The sequence below is a fragment of the Megachile rotundata genome, chromosome 12, assembly GCF_050947335.1.
Source record: "Megachile rotundata isolate GNS110a chromosome 12, iyMegRotu1, whole genome shotgun sequence".
Taxonomy (NCBI): Eukaryota; Metazoa; Arthropoda; class Insecta; order Hymenoptera; family Megachilidae; genus Megachile; species Megachile rotundata.
The window spans coordinates 8,940,970-8,965,025 of NC_134994.1; the positions used below are offsets into that span (position 1 = coordinate 8,940,970).

General features: G+C 44.7%; 1 protein-coding gene across 5 annotated transcripts in view; it reads left to right on the forward strand.

Annotated features, from left to right (window-relative positions):
- lilli (AF4/FMR2 family member lilliputian) overlaps positions 1–24,056 on the forward strand; it is a 144,770-nt gene that overhangs the window by 100,566 nt on the left and 20,148 nt on the right. The gene's annotated exons all lie outside the window — the stretch shown is intronic.

Here is a 24,056-nt window from a genome sequence, read left to right on the forward strand (position 1 = left end):
GATCATTTAAATTGAAACGTATTAATTAATATCCACGTAACGTTTATTTCACTCGAAACACGATTAACCTGAACAAAACAATTTTTATCGCCACTAATATTTTTAACGACGGCCGTTTGCAACGAATACCGGAAACGGACATTTCGAAACAATTTAATTCCCGTGTTTTTTTCCCTCCCTACCATTCTTTTGTATGGCCGACAATAGGTACGGTGAAACGACAAAACCACCGGGGCTAATTTAATAGGTGCGTTTGTAACGTTGTTCGAGGATGGCGCGGGGACGTACCGGGTTACCTCGTATTCTTTCGACAGAAATATTTTCATAAAACTGCAGCGTTGAAATTATTTGCGCCGGCTCGGTGGAAACAAAGTAGCGGCCCATGGAAAACACGACAAAAAAAAAGGAGAAAAAAAAAAGAAAACCTGTGGATTCATTGCGATCCGCAAAAACCGTGAACGTCAATTTCCAGCCGTGTTTCACAGTCACTGACCTTTCCCATTAACTCCACGTCCCGGGTAATTTATATTTGACTCGCGATTCTACGCATACACGTGCGTGAAACATATACCAACACGTGCACACCGGAACGAGGGGGGAAAATATATTTCGACGACGCGTGGAAAATTTACGTTACACCGAGTGCGCTTCGATAACTGTTTACCTTAAACATCTGCACATTTATTTTCGGGAAAATATTATGCCGCCCTCGCTCTTTCGCGTTCGACCGAATTTTCAATTGCCCCTACTCCGAGGGTACTTTCCTTTATAGATTCCCTGCCGTTATCGACCGTTCGATTCGTTTAATACCTGAATTGTCACGTGTCGCGCGATCGAATTAACATGGAAACCCTATTAACGTCTCGTGAGTGACGGTCATCTGATTATGAGCGGTTTTATCGAACACCTGGAAAGTCCGTAGGAAAGTAAAAAGGATTGGGTTTTGCTTAAAGAACACTCTAGAATTGTTAACAGCTTTGTGTGCGTTTTTGCGGAGTTTGGGGATTTAGGGATGTGGGGCCTTAGGTCTTGGGATTTGGGGATGAATGGATCTTGGGACTTGCGAATTTGGGTACTTGGAGATTAGGATACTTACTAATTTGGGATTTATTCAGGATCTTGTTGAAATTAAAGGGTGCAGAGTATTCAGGGTATCTAATTCGAGAATGGTAACTCCTGAAGCTGGCAATTTGTAAATTTCACATAATTGCTCCTGGCGAAGCTAGAAATATGTAGACAGCGTGACTAACCGTGTCGACTGCGTCAAAACCCAAATATTTGTTTGTCTTTATCCCTCTTGTTTATCTTGACCAAGGGAGGTGCTCCCGTGAAAAGTTGTGGAAGGTCCAAAACCTGTGGATTCATTGATATTCGAACGTTTCTAAACGGGACGGAGGCTGTTTCGGGGGTCGAAAGTGGCCGAGGGAGAAGCAAGGGATACTGTTTCATGAATTAACCATTCGACACGGTCCTCCCTTCGAATACACTGGCCACTTTGCGACGCCTATTATAGGTCAGCTCTCGCGACCGGCTACCCTCTCGGCACATTTCGAAGCCACGGGCTACGGGAGTTCGACTCTCGTTCGGGTAAATTTGAACTGGCCTTGGTGTGCTGATTAAACCGATTTCGCGGCTTTCATCGGGCGTCAAATCGAACCCTCGAAAGGCTGCACTCGACTCGCGCGAACGCGTGATTTCACGGGGCTGCTGAAGCGAACAGGCGAAAGTAATTGGACGATTAGGGGAACCTCGGTGTTAGACACTTTTACGGGACGATGGCGAAGCGAGCTCGGATCTAATCTCCGAATCGGCCGTTTCCGGTTCCCCTTAAGACTCTTGATTTACCTTCGAGGTCGGTACGTTTCTTTGCAGCCACTTCCTGCCACCTCGGAAGCTACGAAACGCCCACCGACATCAACCCTGAATCTCGCCCTCTTTTAACCCCTTGCCAACCTCTTTCATTCTGTGCTTCATATTCTCCCTATTAATTTAAGTACTCGTTCCTTGTCATCAATTTCTATTAACTATGTTTCTGTTGAAAATCTTGACACTTTTCAAAGTGAAAAGTATCTACAACATGTGTACGGTTTACATTGAGTCATTAGCATTGAGTCATCTAATTTTCTGTAGAGCCGTTTGAAACTCCGTAAACAACCTCAACCTTAGTCATCGCAGGACTTCGACACGATTTGTCATCCTTTGTGGTTCGGGAAAACCTTTATCTACAAATTGTACATCCGGAGGCAACATTGCATTTCAGTGAACCACCTTGAAAAATCTGAACACATTTTCCATTATTTCAGTAGAGACAGCAACGAATGTTACGAAAAATTATTGCACTTTTATCAGCGTAGTAACACACGGGTGCAGTGAAACGGGGAAAGTAGAAAATGTATGGGTTTCGAACAGATTCTGAACAAAAGGGTTAACCTCGGCTTCCTCTTTATCAAGGAGAACAGACTCAAGGAGGTCTCGAGCTGATTAAGAGGAGGGAACGCGTTAACCATGTTGGAATTGTAATGCGCGTGCTTGCCGCCTACCAGCGCGCTTCCTCGTGGAATTTATCCACCTGTACACGCGTGTAGGTGTTAACGAGCGAGGGCGTGATCGCGTGACCGACGACCTTTAGCCGCGCGATCACGAGCGCCTGGCAAAAAGGGCCGATTCTTTGACTTTCGTTCAATTCGCCTCGGAAAATAATTAAGTCAGTCTCGTTCCGGCAACTTTAACAATTTGTAGGCAGTGATCCGTGGAAATCGTAGGCGCTTTCATCGAGTCAATCATATTTTCTGATCGACATCTAACACACTGTCGCGTTCCTGTATGTTCTCTAAATATTGTATTTAATTACCGGCATAGAATACCTCGATTGAAATTCGCGATACGTTACACGAATTTCGCTGCGCGTTGTTTGTTGCAATTGACAGTCGACCATTTCGCGCGCAGAACATTAATGAAACGTTTACACGGTCGTTTGTATCAAACTTCGAGCTCCAAATTGATATGTGACACTTTTGTGTCGCAAACCTTGTCAGAGTTTATGTGTTTCAAGTTCGGTCATTGTTTGTTGTATCTGGCAGCTGGCCACTTTGGAGACCAACGAAATCTTTCGGTTGTCTTTATTAAAGCTTCAAATTGATGTCTCATAAGTTCTATTTCTTGATACTTTCGTGCCGTTAAATCACGTTAGACTTTCAAGTAAATACATGAATCTCACCGCGGTTGCTGCAACCAACTATTTTGTAACGAGAGTATTCTTAAACCACTTACATAGTCCTCTTCAGTAAGCAAGCTTTAAATTGATATATGATAAGTATTATTGTGCGATGCTTTTACGTTATGAAATCAGACCATTTCGTACGAGAGCACGAATTTCACCGTGCTCCATTACAACGGCCATTTTGTAATAAGAATCTTCACGAGTCGTTTTCAGCAAAGTTCAAGCTTGAAATTGATATACAAGTGTTATACGATGCTTTTATGTTATGAAGTCGTATTAGACTATCCAGTAAAGGAGTGCAGTTTTACTGGTTCCATTACGTGTTACAACCGAAACGTTAACGCAGACATTTTCGTTTTGGGATGCTTTTACGTGAAACTTGTCATACGCGATAGTTACACGTGCAAGTGTCCTAATTCATAAGATTCCAGGGGTATAAATGAGCCGGAAAAACGAGCAGCAATTTTCTATTTCTCCCATAGAGTGGCTGCTGTGTACATAATACAGGCGTGTGCACACGCGAGAGGGATGCACGCGAAGACGAAGGCGAGCGTATAACACAGCACATAACAAATAACCTCCCCGGCATCGGATGCCTCTTTTCCTCTTGCCGTTTTGCCCTCCGTGGTCTGGCTGCTATCTTCCTACCCCCCTGTCTCCTGTTTCTCCCCTCGCTATTTCTCTTTTTTCTTGTTCGTTTCTCTCATCTGCCTCGCTTCCTGGTCCTCTTCTCTCCTCTTCTCTCGCGATACGTCGAGGAGGATGAGCCGGAGAACGATGAGACGAGAAGGTGGTTTCCATGGAGACCAACCATCCCGTGTCGGCGTCTAGGATTCGACCTTCTGTCGTCGTTCGTGGATCGACCCAGGACACGGTACCAATCGTAACAACTTTTTCTCCCTTTTTTCCTTTTATCAGACTCTGAAGGTGTCTTTGTCGGTTGAATTATAGGTCAGACGTTCAACGACCAACCCTTTTTACCCCAAAACTGATAGACGGTTTGCTTTCCATTATTTCACGCTCGACGATAATTTTATGGGGGAAGAGATTCAATTTATCGGGGAATAGATTTATGGATTTAGAGGATTGGAGACGTTTGGGAAACCTCTAAGGGATCTTGGAATTTGAAATCCTATAATTTTCGTCGTTACACGTAATCATTAAATAACTCCGATGTTCCAAACGCGATCGTTTCCTCTTCGAACAGGTTACGACAAATTTGCCAGTCATGCGTACTAACCTGTTGAGCAAGTTATTTTTCCACCGGAACTTCTAGTAAAAAATGCACGAGACTTGATTGCGTAAGCGCATCGCAATTAAAACGTACAGATAATCAAGATGAGTACACGTAAGGCGAATCTGTACCGTTAAGACGAAAGAAATTTGGTTGGAATAAGGAATTAACTTGTCGGGTTAACAAGCGGAAGGATCGATCTCAGTTCTTCGACAAGGTAAATTTATCTTTCTTATTTTTCCATTTAACGCATCGGTTTCTCATAGACTCGATCTTTGGGAATTTCGCGCGAGAGCCGCGAACTCCGCGAAAGAAAATTTATCGGCCGTTGAGAGAGCCAGCTTGAGCGCTCAACTACTTCGCGAAGTTTTCATTAGAACCGTCCCGATAAACTCCCGAAGACTTTGCCGGCTTGTCCGCCGGATAATCGCAGTAATTATCCATGGACCGATCTGCCTCGAATACCGCGACAGGGAATTTCAAGTTTGCGGCAGTAACTTCACCGGTACCATCGGCGTTGCACGGCAATTCCCGTGACATTAATTATTGAAATCGCCCCCGGCAGTCTTCTCTCCGTCGTTCTCTATCACGAACTCCGTTTCTCCGTCTCTGTCTCGCGTTTTCCTGTTCCCGTCGCTGCGTTTCGCTATACCTATCTCTCGCGACCCGTCCTACCTCTCAGCCTCGTTTTCTAGTTCGAAGGAAGTCCCTTGGGCGAAGTTCGCCGAGGAGCAGACAGAGACTCCGCCATTTAATATTCAATCGCTCAGCCGTCTTGTCGCTACTGGCTCGCGACGCGAACAAACGAGACCGATAAATTAATATCGCTGATCGAGCTATTCTATCCTGCTACCCGAGTCTTGCCTATCTACACCGCCGAGTGTCCCATTTTCGTTATCCCGCGTGGAGCGTGTGCTCCTGGTACGTTTTTTCCTTGGCGTACCGCCTTTTGTGGATTCGATACGGAAATTTCATCGTTGGGGGAGATTGATAAGGGAGGATTAATCTGGGAGGGTTGTCGCTTATCTTTCAGGAGATTCAATTTCACTTTGGGACCTGGGATCTTGGAAATTTGGGATTTGGAGGTGTTGAGACACAGGAAGTTGGAGATGTGGACTTACGACTTGGGAGCTTTGAAATTTGGGATTAGGGAAATTTGGGATTTGGGGAAATTGGGATTTGGGAGATCTGGGACTTGGGAGATTGGGGACTTGGGAGATTTGGGACTTGGGAGATTTGGGGCTTGGAAGATTTGGAACTTGGGAGATTGGGGACTTGGGCAATTTGGGATTTGGGAGATTGGGGACTTGGGAAAATTGGAATTTGGGAGATTTGGAATTTGGGAGATTTGGGACTTGGGAGATTTGGGACTTGGGAGATTTGGGGCTTAGGAGATTTGGAACTTGGGAGATTGGGGACTTGGGAAATTTGGGATTTGGGAGATTGGGGACTTGGGAAAATTGGAATTTGGGAGATTTGGAATTTGGGAGATTTGGGACTTGGGAGATTTGGGACTTGGGAGATTTGGGACTTGGGAGATTTGGGACTTGGGAGATTTGGGACTTGGGAGATTTGGAATTTGGGATATTTGGGACTTGGGAGATTTGGGACTTAGGAGATTTGGAACTTGGGAGATTGGGGACTTGGAAAAATTGGGACTTGGGAGATTTGGAACTTGGGAGATTGGGGACTTGGAAAAATTGGGACTTGGGAGATTTGGAACTTGGGAAATTTGGGACTTGGGAAATTTGGGACTTGGGAAATTTGGGACTTGGGAAATTTGGGACTTGGGAAATTTGGGACTTGGGAAATTTGGGACTTGGGAAATTGGGGACTTGGGAAATTGGGAACTTGGGAAATTTGGAATTTGGGAGATTTGGAACTTGGGAGATTTGGGACTTGGGAAATTGAAGACTCGGGAAATTTGGAATTTGGGAGATTTGGGACTTAGGAACTTTGGCATGTAGGGATATGAGGCTTAGAGACATTGGAACACAGCAATTCTCTGATTCAGGAATTTCAGATAAAAACAAGAACTTAAAAACTTCTGAACACACGAATTTCATGAAGTAAGAATTCCGAAACTCAGAAATCCCTGTACTTGAAAAGTGCTTCTAAACTCCAGAACTTCAGTAACTTCGTAACTACGGAACTTTACCTCCAACTACAACTTTACATACTCAGTCAAATAAAATATATATCTCATAAAGTTACATCTGTAAAAGTACACAATAATAAAGTAACAGAGCTGGTATAAAAATCGTATACGCGCGAAGAAAGTAATCGGTCACGGCACAGCTACCGTTTATAAACTGCAGCAAATTAAAAACGAAATTGATAAGTGTGCAACGGGCGTTCGTGATCGTTCGATCATCGTCATGAACGCAACATAGGCTTGTTCCATTTAGTCCCTTGTTAGGGGTTGTTTTTTTGGAGGGAGCTCTTTGATTACGCGAAGTGCACGCGATTATTTTATTCGCGTGTTTTTAGACGGTGTAAGGGATCAACGGGTGCGAGAAGGCTGCTTAATATTGTGCGTGGAAACTTACTCGAACGGTATTAAAACTGCACGATAATGGCTGGCCTCGAGGTTTGAAGCGGGCTTCAACAAATTGAAACACGTCACGCCAATCGGGAACGTCTTTGGAATCCGATAAACTCTTTACTGCTCTTTTCTCTAATTAAACTCTGCTCCCTTTTTCCACTTGTATCCGCATTTCTATATTATTTAAATTGTTACCACGTTTTTGATAAAATATCGATACCATTAATTGTGGTTTATTGTGCTTAACTTAATTGTTATTCACTTTATTTCGAAAAATAAAATAACAGCAAGATGAAATTACAATTGATTTACCATTTCAGTGCAAGCTTTTTTGCCTTAATAAATAGTCGGAATAAAAACGACGATACAAAGTATTCGTATCGTAGTTACGCAAACGCTACGTGCAGCGTGTGTAAATTTTAAGGGTCGCTAGTTGGCCGCGGATGAATTCGAAAAGTCTATAGAACGAAGGACAAACTGGGAAGGCTAATTTATTGAGAGAATGCAATTTCATTCCGAGTGTGCCACCTTTGACATTTGCCCGAATCGATACCTGTTGAGCGGTTCGGAAGCCGCTCGAACCGTGCAGCTGGTATTATTACAAGCGCGTACACGTGTCCGCGGCTCCAGTGTGCGTATCATTACGTCGCTTCATGAATATATGCAGCTTGTATCTGTCCTGTCCAATGACGGTCGATACGCGAATTTTTACCTCTGCCTTCGATTACTCTGCCATAGTGCTTGATCAGGGATTTTAATTACAGTCATTTGAACTTTTGAAATCAATTCGCAAACTGTAGCTTCATAGCTTCAGGGGTATTTGCGTTTCATGTGAATTTGGGTCTTTTGGACTTTGGGAAGTTGAGGTATTGGATTTTGGAATTTTGGGATTTGGGAAATTTGGGACTTGGGAGATTTGGGACTTGGGAAATGGGGGACTTGGGAAATTTAGAATTTGGGAGATTGGGGAGTTAGGAGATTGGGGAATTGGGAGATTGGGGACTTGGGAGATTGGGGACTTGGGAAATTGGGGACTTGGGAAATTGGGGACTTGGGAAATTTGGAACTTGGGAAATTTGGAATTCGGGAGATTGGGGACTTGAGAAATTTGGGACTTAGGAGATTGGGGACCTGGGAAATTTGGGACTTGGAAAATTTGGGACTTGGGAAATTGGGGACTTGGGAAATTGGGGACTTGGGAAATTGGGGACTTGGGAAATTTGGAACTTGGGAAATTTGGAATTCGGGAGATTGGGGACTTGAGAAATTTGGAATTTGGGAGATTGGGGACTTGGGAAATTTGGGACTTGGGAGATTGGGGACTTCGGAGATTGGGGATTTGGAAAATTTGGCACTTGGGAAATTTGGAATTCGGGAGATTGGGGACTTGGGAAATTTGGAATTTGGGAAATTTGGGACTTGGGAGATTTGGAACTTGGGAGATTGGGGACTTGGGAAATTTGGGACTTGGGAAATTTGGAACTTGGGAAATTTGGAACTTAGGAAATTTGGAACTTGGGAAATTTGGAATTTGGGAGATTGGGGACTTGGGAAATTTGGAACTTGGGAAATTTGGAATTCGGGAGATTAGAGACTTGGGAAATTTGGAACTTGGGAAATTTGGAACTTAGGAAATTTGAAACTTGAGAAATTTGAAACTTGAGAAATTTGGAACTTGGTAAATTTGGGACTCGCAAAATTTGGGACTTGAGCGAATTAGAATTCGACGGATTTGTATTCTTACTAAGTTTTCGTGAACCTCCCCAGCAATTCAAACGGTAGTTAAACTTTCGATCGAGAGTCGATAAACTTGCGAAACCGATACTTGGTCTCCATCGAAGGAAAACTAACGACTCCGCTCTTGAAATTACTCTGAAAGTCCGTTTTGTCGTTACGAGTCTAAGCAGAGTTAACCAGCGTTAAAACAACCCCTCGTAGGATGAGTTTACAATAGAGGGCTCGTACACGTGCTCAGACAAATTAAATATTGAATATCGAACCCCCCGCTACTACGCCAGTCGCTGTCAGTTACCTCTGTGTAGTATCGAGCGGAGTTGACCTACTTCTCCAATTATGCTACACGTTCAGCGCCGTGAAGTCGTTAAAATCACGACTTTTCACAGAATTCGAGGAATATGCTCGTCTCTTCAGTTATCTCATTTGTTTGATCGCTTGCTGCACGAAAATTTAAGTTTTAACTGGGATAGAAACGCTTCGAATTGTTGAACCGTTTCAATTATTCGGATTATTTCAAACAGCTACGAATTCTTTGTTCGGGTAATTTGAACTGTTTCCGTTTCGAATTGAATATTCAGATATTCGAATGCATAGTTTGGGGAAGACATGCCGTGCTTTGGCTTCGAGATATGTTAATTAACTAGCTGGGTATTGATCGTAATTGAAAGCCGATAATTAACGTTTGCATAAAAGGATAAATTCTGTTACTGAACTAATTGAGACCAGAATTTGGTAAACGTTTTCAAGGTTTCTCGTTTCAAAAATTCCAAATTCTCAAAGATTTAAATTACCCGGGTCCCAAATTTATCCAAGTTCCAAATTTCACAAGTCCCAAATTTTCCGAGTCCCAAATTTCCCAAGTTCCAAATTTCCCATGTTCCAAATTTCTCAAGTCCCCAATCTCCCAAATTCCAAATTTCCCAGGTCCCCAATCTCCCGAATTCCAAATTTCCCAAGTCCCCAATCTCCCGAATTCCAAATTTCTCAAGTTCCAAATTTCCCAAGCCCCCAATCTCCCAAGTCCCCAATCTTCCAAATTCCAAATTTCCCAAGTCCCCAATCTCCCAAGTCCCAAGTTTCCCGAGTTCCCAATCTCCCAAATTCCAAATTTCCGAAGCCCCAATCTCCCAAGTCCCAAATTTCCCAAGTCCCCAATCTCCCGAATTCCAAATTTCCCAAGTCCCTAATCTCTCAAGTCCCCAATCTCCCAAGTCCCCAATCTCCCAAGTCCCCAATCTCCCAAGTCCCAAATCTCCCAAGTCCCAAATTCCCCAAATCCCAAATTTCCCAAATCCCAAATTTTCCAAATCCCAATTTTCCCAAATCCCAAAATTCTCAAATCCAAGTTCATACAATTCTAAATTTCCAATTCTGAAATCTTTCAAATTCCCAAACTTTCGAAACAACCCAATTTGTCCAAATTCTCGAATTCCTAAATTTTTAGACTCCCAACTATATAAATTTTCACTCCGCCATCTTCAAGCTTCCTAGGAGACACACGCTGTTCGTAGCTTCAAACTTTATAAGTACGATGAGCACGGTTCGTGCTGACTGATAATAGAGAGGTCAGAATCGTTGCGTTAGCCATGACAAAGACAGTCTCGCGTTATTATTGTGACAGCCCGGGGCGTTGGTTACGCCATTCGACGTCGGTGTAGCTCGATCACGGTTAGATCGCGTTCTTGTCAAGTTGATGACGTTTGCTCGTGGTGTCCGCTAATTTGTAGCGTTTGATCGCGTAACTACGAGATGACGCGCCTCCAGCGATACTTCGGCTTAGCCGTGTGAACGGATGGCTCGTCAAATGATGTCGCTTCTCCTTTCATGAGAATATTAGGTGCACGCGATTCTGTTTCCTGATTACTCAATTTCTTCTTTCGACTTTAAAAAATTATAATTTGAACTACACCTCAAATTTTTATAAAACCTGAGTTGTGACAGTGAACACACCCAGTACGGATACATTTAATGACTCACCGGGTGCGTCTTACACTGTCCAATAAAGATAATGACAGATTAAGTGTATCTTACACTGTTTAATACAGTTAATGACACATTGTGTGCGTCTTACACTGTCTCGTACAGTTGCTGACACACATAGTGCGTCTTATAGTGTCTCTTACATTTCTGACACACAGGGTGCGTCTTACACTGTCTCATACAGTTGCTGACACACATAGTGCGTCTTATAGTGTCTCTTACATTTCTGACACACCGGGTGCGTCTTACACTGTCTCATACAGTTGCTGACACACATAGTGCGTCTTATAGTGTCTCTTATATTTCTGACACACCGGGTGCGTCTTACACTGTCTCGTACAGTTGCTGACACACATAGTGCGTCTTATAGTGTCTCTTACATTTCTGACACACCGGGTGCGTCTTACATTGTTCCATATAGTTGCTGACACACATAGTGCGTCTTACGTATAAGACACAACCAGTGACGTACCGTTTGCGTCTTAAACGACTTGTTCAATCCAAACTAATCTTACAAAGACTGCTAGAAAGAGTACAAAGAGATTAATGATCGTTATGCAGCATTTCGTTTGTAATGATATTCGCAGATTATTGACCGCGGTTCCAGACTGGCTGAAGTACTCACAGTCCGATACGACTGTCGTTAAAACGAAATCAAATAACCTTCCGAATGCTGTACTCATTTGCATCTGAATTACACGAAAAACGTCGTCTACAGGCTGTGACGTAAAATTCAAGAGGTCTCGGATCGTTCTATAATAGGATCTCTGTCCCGAATGGGCTAAGATGTTGTGTTCTAACGTTTCGAACAAGCACACGGAACGATGCGTTTAATGCCGAGCTTTTTAGTACGTTGTTAGACAATCTGTTTCGTTACGCGGAACCACGTAAACCGAGAGTAACTGTACTCCCAATTATTTACGGTTCCGTACCGCTTAGCAGCCAGACAATTTCGGCTATTGCGCCGTCTTATCCTCTTGTGCTAACCGTAACGATTCAGCGAACAGATTAAACTACATTTCGTCCGGAATATTTTGATTAAATTTGCTTGGAGAATCTGATACGTTCGATGGTTCGTAACAGAATATTCCTAGGTATCAGGTATCGAAGAATATAAGACGCACCGGGTGTGTCATTACCTATATTGAATAGTATATGACGCATCCGGTGTGTCATTAAGTATATCCGACAGTGGTAGACGCACCTGGTGTGTCATTAAATGTATCCGAAGTGCAAGACGCACTCGGTGTGTCATAGAATATATCCGACAGTGGTAGACGCACCCGGTGTGTCATTAAATATGTCTGAAGTTGAAGACGCACCGGGTGTGTTATTAAGTATATCCGACAGTGGTAGACTCAACCGGTGTGTCATTAAATGTATCCGAAGTGCAAGACGCACCCGGTGTGTCATAGAATATATCCGACAGTGGTAGACGCACCTGGTGTGTCATTAAATGTGTCCGAAGTTGCAGACGCACTCAGTGTGTCATTCAATGTATCCGACAGTGTAAGTCGCACCCGGTGTGTCATTAAATGTGACTGAAGTTGAAGACGCACCCGGTGTGTCATAGAATATATCCGACAGTGGTAGACGCACTTGGTGAGTCATTAAATGTGTCCGAAGTTGCAGACGCACCCGGTGTGTCATTAAATGTGTCCGAAGTGCAAGACGCACCCGGTGTGTCATAGAATATATCCGACAGTGGTAGACGCATCCGGTGTGTCATTAAATGTGTCCGAAGTTGCAAACGCACCCAGTGTGTCATTGAATGTATCCGAAGTGCAGGACGCACCCGGTGTGTCATAAAATATATCTGACAGTGCAAGACGCACCCAGTGAGTCATTAAATGTATCCGAAGTATAAGACGCACCCGGTGTGTCATTAACAGTATTAAACAGATATTATAAGACGCACCTTGCGCGTCATCGAAGTGAAACGTGTTAAGGAAGTCGCCACGGGCATCGAGGGAACTGAAAGGACGGAAGTTCCTTTCAGTTAGTACCGGAAGTTAGTCGAACTCCTCGAACTTGCCAGAGAGGAGCTTGACTCGTACTTGCGGTTAACTTTCGAGTTTCAGTCAAGGAGAGTTCCGACGAGTCGTCGACTGCGAGCGAACAGCAAACATTTGACTGCAGCTCGCAACCACGAAACTGTTAGTATCGCGAAAGAAACGATGTTCCGTGCGAAAATGTAACGTTTCGGAGATCTCGTTCTGGCACGCGATCAGAAATTGTGACGATCAGAGATAGTTGGCGAAAAGTTTCTCTTTGCGTCGACGCCAAGCGTGTCTGAACGGTTGAAGATTTGTGAGTCTGAGACACGCGTGATTCGCGAAAAATTGACGGGCCGTCGTTTCCTGATCGAAGGGCCCTCTTCGACGCTTCACTTGCCGGCTGTTCCGTTAATAATCTCGTATCCGATACACGTGGATGATGCCTTCGTTTCCCGGCTGTTCGCTCGGTATTTTACCCCCGTTTACCACGCAAACCGCTAACCAACTCGGCTCTCGGTCGACCACCACGCTCCGCCACTTCGAGACTCGATATCTCGGAACTGGGTCAACCGAACGATGTATTATCGAATACGCCGGAGTTCCATCAAGCTCGTGCATTCTCACGGTTGACCACGTGAAAAATAAATACACGCGATCGTGATTTTCATCGACGAAAATCTCAATCTCCGCTTTCGTTCATCCGTTTACTTGGAACGGTTCGTTAATCCCGTCGAGTATAATCGATTACCGTTTCGCATCGAATCTCAACAGTATTCCCTAATGTTCTTCCTCAAAATTTAATATTCGAAATTATATTAGAAGAACGATAACTTTCCAGCGCGAGTTGTCGCAGACGATCAGATGAACGGGTCTTTTGGTTTGGCATTGAGCTTAACCCGAGCTTAATCGATATACGAACGAAGGTCGTACGCCTCCGTGGCGTCTCCGACTGCCTTCCACTCGGCGCCTTTTTCCTTTCTGCTCTCAATCCTCCCGATGCATTTTCAAACTGCACGCGATCGCGTCGCGTGTCTACTGCGTGCCTATACCGCCAGCTTAGCGGTACGTTTCATGGAACGATCGGTTTGGACTTAATGTGACCGTGATTCATTCGAAAGCGCGAGGTGACCAACACAATGCGACAAACACGGTGTTAACGCCGAACACGCGAGCGAAAAACAATGTTACTCAAACAACGCGTGGAAATGCGCGTAGAAACGTAGATGTTCGACGCGCAGGAATCTATCACCTAACGCTTTGAGATACATGAGGTATCGGGTGCAATTCATTGCGTAGAAATCCAGCACGTGGAAATGGAATATGTAAAAGTTTGACACGTCGAGATTCAGCTTATAGAAATTGGACGTGACGATGTAAAGCGTGGAAATTAAATACGTAGAAGTTTGACACGTCGAGAGTCAACCTGTAGAAATTGAACGCTTGAGGATATAAAGCATGGAAGCATGGCGCGTGGAGATACAATGCGTAGAAGTATAGCGCGTGGAATTATAACGCGTGGAATAATGTCGCGTGAAAGTACAGTGCGTGGAAGTACAGCGCGTGGAAGTACAGCGCGTGGAATTACGACGCGTGGAAGTACAGCGCATGAAATTACGACGCGTGGAAATATAGCGCACGAAATTACGACGCGTGGAAGTACAGCGCGTGGAATAACGTCGCGTGAAAGTACAGCGCGTGGAAGTACAGCGCATGGAAATACAGCGCGTGGAATTACGACGCGTGGAAGTACAGCGCGTGGAATAACGTCGCGTGAAAGTACAGCGCGTGGAAGTACAGAGCGTGGAAGTACAGCGCGTGGAAGTACAGCGCGTGGAATTACGACGCGTGGAAGTACAACGCGTGGAATAACGTCGCGTGAAAGTACAGCGCGTGGAAGTACAGCGCGTGGAAGTACAGCGCGTGGAAGTACAACGCGTGGAAGTACAACGCATGGAAATATAGCGCGTGAAATTTCATCATGTAGAAGTACAGTGCGTGCAAATACAGCGTATGGAATTACGACACGTGGAAATACAGCGCGTGGAATTATGGCGCGTGAAAATACAACGCGAGGAGTTACGGCACGTGGAAGTACAGAACCAATTTTTGGCGCGTTAAATGTTTAAATAATAGTTATTTTTTCTCGTTTAAGACCGTGTTGATCGTCCAAATATTTGCAGTATAAACAAGAAGAAAAGAAATCTGCCGAAAAACATGGGCTAAACGAGAAGAAGGATTAAACGATCCTCGACGATTTTAATCGAGCAATTCTCCGTTTGCTTTTCTTTCTTTCCGCTGGTTCGTCGAGAAGAAAAACGACGAGAGTAGTGGTCGATTCTCGTGATCGTTGACTTCCGCTCGATTTGCATTGGAGAGGTGAGTTCGATATCGGTCTTATGAATAACCAGGCTCCGTTTGGGTCGGTTCGGATCGTCTGCAAAGAGTGAACATCTTCGCATCTTTTCATATAAGATTTCCCGTGGAAAATCTTTTCGGTAGACAGGGCGAACGAGAAACGGCCACGGCACGAAGGCAACGAAGAATCTCAATGGCTTTTCCCCTCTCTCTCTTTCTCTATTCACCTAAAACTGGGGATATAAAATAAATTTCGTGAGCTTAGGTTGCCGGCAAACCGTGCCTGAATGCCAAGAACCGCGGCGAGAATATAGAAAACCGTGGATGCCGGCGGGGGAAAGGGTTGCAGGATGTTCTTGAAAGGTTCGTTTATATCTTCGTAACGGCGAATTATTAAGAGAAAAGAAATTCCCTTCGCGTTCTAATTGCTAAAAGAGCCCTCCAATTAAGACGAAAGAAAAGAAGCACCCTTTTGCCAACCGTTAGGTTCGTTCGCTCTTAATTAACTTCTCGGACGCATGACAATTCTTCCGAGCGAGAAAAAAAGAATCGCATTCAATAAATTGAAGATGCCACGATAAAGAGAAACGAGTCGAAGCTCGCCAACCGCGATTCCTTTGACAGGTTTCAGGAACGGAGGATCGATCGAAGATGGACGACCACGAAATTCTCTCGATGTATACGCGTTGCCACTCGTTCGATTTCCACGCGTTTTAGTATCGCTGGATTTTCACGCGTCGAATTTGCACTTTGTAGGTTTCCGCGCGTTGGATTTCTACACGGCGGATTTCGTCCCGATAAATCTGCACGTCATACCGACTAGATCACCTCTCGTATTTCGCGTTAGATTGACGCGTCGAGATTCAACATGTAGAAATCGAACGCGTCAGGATATAAGGCATGGAAATACCGCGCGTGGAGATACAGCGCGTAGAAACATAGCGCGTGGAATTATGACGCGTGGAAGTACAGCGCGTGGAAACACAACGCGTGGAATTTCGTTCTGTGGAAATATAGCACGTGGAATTACGACGCGTAGAAGTACAATGCGTGAAATTACGGCACGTGGAAATACAGCGTGTGGAATTACGACGCGTGGTAGTACAGCGCGTGGAAATACAACACGTGAAATTACGATGCGTGGAAATACAGTCCGTGGAATTACGGCGCGTGGAAATACAACGCGTGGAGATATAGCGCATGGAATTACGACGCGTGGAAGTACAGTGCGTGGAAATACAGCGCGTGGAATTACGGCACGTGGAAATACAGCGCGTGGAATTACGACGCGTGGAAGTACAGCGCGTGGAAATACAACACGTGAAATTACGATGCGTGGAAATACAGTCCGTGGAATTGCGGCGCGTGGAAATACAACGCGTGGAGATATAGCGCATGGAATTACGACGCGTGGAAATACAGCGCGTGGAATTACGGCACATGGAAATACAGCGCGTGGAATTACGACGCGTGGTAGTACAGCGCGTGGAAATACAACACGTGAAATTACGATGCGTGGAAATACAGCCCGTGGAATTACAGCGCGTGGAGATATAGCGCATGGAATTACGACGCGTGGAAGTACAGTGCATGGAAATACAGCGCGCGGAATAATGGCACATGGAAATACAGCGCGTGGAATTACGACGCGTGGAAGTACAGCGCGTGGATACTTCTACGTATCGCGTTGCATTTCCGCGCATCCCATCATTCCCGAAAGGGACATTTTAAGGCCGAAGGTTTCGGCAATAAAACACGAACGAGTTCGATCGTCTAGGAGGCGATACGAAGGATAAAAGGGTGAAGAAAAGGCTCGAGGAGACGAATCGACGCGTTTGCAATGGCGCGAGAGGGGGACCGAAGGGAGGATTTAATCACGTTAAGTAACTCCGAGCTGCTTGCACACAGAGTGATTCGAGGGTAGAATAGATAGAAAGGGATGGAGAGGGTGGGATGGATATGTGTTATCGACCCCTTTCGCTTCGTCTCCGCTTGGCGTCCCTTCGCGTTGGTCACCCTCTTGGTCTCCTCCTGTTCGCACCCTTTCTTCTTCTGTTAACGACACACACAGAATCGTCCCTTTTTTTTTATCTCTTTCTCGGCCTGTGGCTGGCTCGCGCCCGATGAAAGAGCGAAATGAAATTCCGTCCGCGCGGATTTCGCGTATAAATTCCTCCGGCTGTAAAAAGGAGAAAAGAATCCTCGAAACTCTTTCACGTTTCGACTGTTCTCACCGATCGTTAACGATCCTTTCTTCTGTCGTGAATGAGCTGCGGAGAGGCGTCGCGACGCTTAAGGGACAGCCATGTGATCGATATACTGGGTGCCTACCAAGTACGCTCTACTTCATCAAAATATACTTACTCGAATATCTTACAAATCAATGTTCGATATTTTAGGCATTCATTGGTTCCATATTGTTTGTGTGACCCGTTAATGACTATAGCTATTCCTTGAAGCGTGAAGGGATTAAATGGAGGTTGCAAGTGAATGTTCATTTAATTTTCAGTCAGTCTTAAAATTTAATTAAATGTTTAAATATTGTTCTGTTAATAAATGTCCATTCAGTTAAAAGTTTCTACACTATCTTAACCCTTCATCTCACAGTAGGTTTGTCATGGCTTATGTCATCGATCAAACATTTATATCTCTGATCCCCTAGGAATATAAGACCACCCCGTACGAAGTAAACGTTTCTTACGGTTGCATTATACTTTCGGTTTCCCGTCTGATTATCTTGAGCAAAAAAAGGAAGAGAGTCCGCGAGAGGAAATTCGAGAAAAGGCGAACCAGAAACGGGCAGAAAAGACAGTGTTCGTGTCGCGGGGTTCGCGCAAGGGCGCGCTTAACAAGAAGAGGAAAACCGTTCCGCCGATGCCGGAAGAGGAGCCGAGAGGAAAATGTCCGAGTGAAAAGCGGGAAAAGGATGGGAAGAAACTCGACGAACCTAACCCTCTCCGAGTCGTGGCCGAACGTTATTAGGAAAATGGACCCCGTTCTATCTCCTCTTCGTTTCCTTCTTTCTCGCTCGACAATAAACTGCGTCTTTCTTTCCCTCGGAACGCTGAAGTTTTTAACGTCGAGACGCTAACCCGCCGTCGGCAATTTGCTGCGAGGGAAACGGAGGCTCGAGAGGCGAACGTCTTTTCCGCTTGATTAAAGTAACGCGCTCGTACGCGATACGCTCTTCTCGAACAATAAAATAAGGCAAGGATAAAACGTTATGAAGATAGTATATCGAATGGTGCAGGTTTGGGCTCTTGGAACTGGGAATGTAAAGCGTGGATATTAAATACGTAGAAGTTTGACGCGTTGAGACTCAACCTGTAGAAATCGAACGCGTGACGGTGTAAAGCATGGAAGTACGGCGCGTGGAGATACAGCGCGTAGAAATATAGCGCGAGAAATTTGGGCGCGTGTAAATATAACGCATGGAAATACAGCATGTGGAAATACGATGCGTGGAAGTTCAATGCGTGGAAACACAACGCGTGGTATTAAGTTCCATGGAAATGTAGCGCGTGGAATTACGGCGCGTGGAAGTACAGCGTGTGGAATAACGTCGCGTGCAAGTACAGCGCGTGAAATAACGTCGCGTGAAAGTACAGCGCGTGGAATAACGTCGCGTGAAAGTACAGCGCGTGGAATAACGTCGTGTGAAAGTACAGCGCGTGGAAATATAGCGTATGGAAATACAGCGCGTGGAAGTACAGCGCGCGGAAATACAACGCGTGGAATTACGTTCCGTGGAAATGTAGCGCGTGGAATTACGGCGCGTGGAAGTACAGTGCGTTGAAATACAGCGCGTGAAATTACGGCACGTGGAAATACAGCGCGTGGAATTATAGCGCATGGAATTATAGTGCGTGGAATTGCGACGCGTAGAATTGCGTTCCGTGGAAATATAGCGCGTGGAATTACGGCGCGTAGAAGTACAGTGCATGGAAATACAGCGCGTGGAATTATGACGCATGGAATTGTAGCGCGTGGATTCCGAAGTCTCACCTCCTAATTCAATGTCAATCTCGTCTCAATCTCAATTTCCATAATTACAAATCTTTTTCTTAAATATCCCAATTAATAATTTTGCCAATTTCTGAATTTTCTAATTTGCACCTTACCAAATTTCTAAATCAATCAATACCCAAATGCACCAGTTTGCAATACGCTAAATCGTCATGTTTTGAGAATTCCGAAGACCGAGAAGTTTGTAAAATTAGCGCGGTGATGTATTATTTAACAATGTTAATATGAAAACGTTGCACTTCGATTGTAACCCGAGAGACCCGTATTCCGCGCAAGACGTTTCCCTTTGTTCCCGGTATCCTTCGACGGATGCAAATTAGCCGTCATAACCGAGGAAAGCTCGGCTGTCATCGATCAGTTGTGCAACGAAACGATTGCTTCACGCTAACTTCTGAACAAGGCGGTGTTCCAGGTAGTGTAAGCGAGCCAGAACATTGTTGCGTTCCCGTGAAACTGGGTCGTCTTAACGATCAATCTCATTGTTTCCCTATTCGGCGCATTTTGTCGCGTCTACTTTCTCGATCCTTTCATTCGCGTTTTCTTCGCTCCGATAATCCCGCGACTAATGAATCAAAAGTGTCGTTGACAGTCTATACCATCGGAAGAATTTAAAAATTCGTGGAATTCAGATCGTCGCGAATCGCAACGATTCATCGTTCACCAGGGACGACTTTGTTCTACCTGTCATCGAGACGGAAGCTTGCAAATGATCGGCTGTATTGTTTCGATAAACGTTTCACGGTCTAGCTGATCGTTTTGCGTCGTTCTAACTGGCCGGGACTTGACACGTAATCAATTAAATGAAAGTCGTCGAGATTAGAACGCGGACTAGCTGCGGAATTATATCCGTTCGCGGTGCAGAACAATCGTCCATTGTTGCACGACCGTTTGTAAACACAATCGTTCTCTCGTTTAGAAGCTTCGACCGAATAATCGACGTTATTAACCGGACCTCCGTTCTTTACGGTGTGACGAACCATCCTGGCCATTTGCAGCAAAAAGTACCGCCATTAATTTGCTCCTGGTACCTCCACGGGTAACGAGCACAGAAGCCGATATTAATTATTTATTCCACTACTGGGGCCGATGGAAGACGCTTTCTCGATGACTCGACAAGATTACTCTGTACGTCGAGAAATTTGTACGACTAAATATTTGCTGGCTCTACCGTTTATGTACCTCGTTCATCGTTAACGCGGTAATCATTACAAATCATTAACAAATATATTGTTATATTCGTGACACACACTACAGTTCGAATTCGGTAGACTCATTGCCACTGGATTTTGGGTTCGATTCCAAACATTTCAACTTTCTGTAATAGCTTTCACATTGCTTTCACAATGTGGAAATACAGCGCGTGGAAGTACAGCGCGCGGAAATACAACGCGTGGAATTACGTTTCGTGGAAATGTAGCGCGTGGAATTACGGCGCGTAGAAGTACAGTGCGTTGAAATACAGCGCGTGGAATTATGGCGCATGGAATTATAGCGCGTGGAATTACGACGCGTGGAATTACGTTTCGTGGAAATGTAGCGCGTGGAATTACGGCGCGTAGAAGTACAGTGCGTTGAAATACAGCGCGTGGAATTATGGCGCATGGAATTATAGCGCGTGGAATTGCGTACCGTGGAAATATAGCGCGTGGAATTACGGTGCGTAGAAGTACAGTGCATGGAAATACAGCGCGTGGAATTATGAACAAGTATGTGAACTGTTCAGAAGGTTAACAAAATGGTGACACCCCTTGCAGTACCACCTACGCCACTGTCCAGAAATGTTTCGATGCGAAAATTGATTCGCGACGAGATCAAATCACGATAATTTAAAGATGGATTCAAACTGGGACAGAGCAAACGTCCGACAGCGTGGAACATTGGCATCCTCGCGCAGCGGTAAGACTTTTTGCGGAGAAAAAAGATCGAGGTTGATCCGTCGAGATAACATGACTGCGGCACAAGGGAAGCTAATTTCTCGGAGCAAACTTGCTCCGGTTAATACGATCGGTGATCTTCTCATTGAATTTCGATCACGACCCAGCCAGACGGGAATTCGACGTACGAAACAACAGACGGTCCGAGAGTCGTTCGAGGAGGTGGAGGAAAGAGAAAGACGGAGAAAATCGAAGGGTAAGGTGGTCCAACCAGATCCTTTTGCCGAAACAGGTGCACCGAGTCTGCCATACGCCCAGACGCGTGCCGGCTAACTGCACGCCTTAATAACACACGCTCGATCCTTACGGACAAACACGCACACATTTACATAAACACAGACCGTCAGCTATGTACTGATCGATGGTTGGCTTTATTATGGCGAGATGATAGAACGTCGAAGTTGTCCGGAACGACGAAACTACGCTCTACGGTTGGGAATTCGAGAGATACCGCAGTTAATTACCAGAGTTAATTATAACGGTTTAACCCTTACCGGCGTGGGACATGTTCGAGTATTCCAATTGAATTTTTACACGAATGCAATACTGTTTGCTCAGAAAAATCGAGCTAATCCGATGCGTAGATAAGCATTTTTCCCGAGTCACGCGCTGCGAATTTACCTCGTTATTTCGGCTGAAATACCAATAATCGGAATCTCGTTGCTGCTTCTTACACTTTGAGAACAATCGGCGTGTACATATCGGAACGTAGGAAGTCTGACACCGATAAAAGCGGTATTTCATGATGTCTCAATTTAGCAAAGTTATCAGGTTGTACAATTACAGTGAACAATGAGAATTTTTATATTTCTCAATGAATTCCATTCAGGTTCCGAAACGGAGTTGGAAATTGAACGAAACACAGAATGGTAGATTTTTTTATTACGAGATAAAGCTCCACGTGTTCAACCATCGTTAAAATTCATCGATGTTCCGAAAGAGACCACGTGTTAATAAAGTACTGTTCAAAATCAGCCACTTGATTCGAATTTCAATCAAGACGTATCTTCCGAGTGAATCACATGTTCAAAAATAAGTTATACGCGCGTAAACTCGATCGATTAAAATATTTCTTATCTTCATCTCACGAAGGAGCGTCGAATGCCGTGATTCTCGTTAAATCGATACCGTGAAAAATACGAATGAACGTATTTCGTGCACAACGAGGAAATTCGGATCAATTAAAAGAGCGAACACTGATTGGATCTCGAGAAAGAGAAAGAAAGGGAGTATCGAGAGGCATCGGTGCCTTAGAGGGTTCGGCAGAGAGTGGGGCGCGTTTTCAACAAAGCCATCGGTACGCAGGTGAAGCGACCGTCTGCTTAGCAAGCTGCGCCGACGAAGGCCCCGGTCGGCGCGTGTTCTACCAGCAGGCAGAAGAGTAGCGACGTTAAACAGCAAGCAAGCAAAGGGAAGCAGCAAGCAGCAGCAAAACTGTTGGAGTGCCAGCAATGGGCCGGGCCCTGCTGGGCCCCGACAGGCTCAGTCAACCGATGATCGTCACCGCGAGCGTACCGCGTTTCCGTTGCCACCATATTTTTCGTCCCTTAAAGCCCTACAAATTCTCACGTACACAAGCGTTTCCGACGTTATTTCACTTTTACCAACTTGTACTTTTGTACACGGTGATTCGAGTTCGAACGAGTTTTCCTTCGCACGAAATTCGAGTCCGAATAAGTTTCGCGCCTGCCGGATATTTTGAATTTCAATTTCCGTGTGAATTTCGCTTTACAAATAGACTCCCTCTGAACAAGATTCTTTTGGACTTCTCGACAAAATTAATTTTCGATACAAATTGTACTGCAGATGAGAAAAAAATTTTGTAATTTTTTCGGGACGAACACAGTGAAAATCTGTCCATCGTTACGCAGAGAAGCGTCGTGAAATTGCAGGCGCTAGAGACAAGCTTGAAAACGTAGTGAGCAAGTACTGTTGGTGATTTGCATACACGCACGGTCGGTTCGATTTCACGTGACGTTAACGGCGTGTTAGATCCAAAGCTAGCTCGGAGAAAAGCGAGGAAAGGGTAGATTGATCGTGCAGAAGCAAGCCTGGAAGCACGTGCACGCTCGGTGTCGCTCCGCGAGTAACATGAGGAACCGCTATCGGCTGCAACGCGGACGATAAGTCATGCTCAGCAGGTTCGAGCTGCTTCAGGGTGCTGTCAACTACCTTCTGTTATCAGGTGTGCACCGTCGATCCCGCCTATCCAATTGTTTCGCCAACGATACGGTGTCTTGTAAAGTAACGAGCGTCTCGTTGATTCTCTGCCCGGATAATCTGCTCGATTCGAACCGTGTTATTTCTACTACTGACGCGTGATATCGCTTTTCGTACTTGTACGAAGATGCGGAACTGCGATAATTTGCAGTGTATTTGTGTTGAAGTGTTCGAACAGCTATTTCCACCAATTTGGAAGTACAGGATTTTGCGATCGTACAATTTGGAAATTTTACACTAAACCTACCAACATGTGTACTTAATTTGAAATTAAGAACGAAGTTAAAAAATAAAGCAACAAACGAAACATAAATTAGTACACACGTTTATTCTTTATCTTGATGAAAATCAATATTGATTTTAACGAATGTATTTTATCAAAATGTGTACCTTATAATAAGAAACTTGTGGAGCGGTCATTTGACCGGTTTGGTAGTTTTAGTGTTAAACTTGAATACTTAAAATCTATGACATTTGCAAATTTAAAAATTGAAAGTCTAGAAGCTAGAAATTTTAGGAATTCACAGCTCTGAAGATAGCTTAGGAATCTGAGAATTTTGAGGCTAAAGTGTTTATGTGAAATTGCAACGATGTCTTAAAAAATGTGCGAGCATCAAAGTTGCAAAGGCCTTGACCTTTTCCGAACGGTTTAAACGTTGATAAACACGGTTAAATCGATCGTGTTCCTGTCAGAAAGGGCAAGTTTTTGGCGCGATTCGCTCGATGTTCGATTATGCAACCGCCTCGCGATACCCCGCGACGTTAATTGTTCGGCGAGTATCGAGCGTGATTGCGCGTGTCATTGATT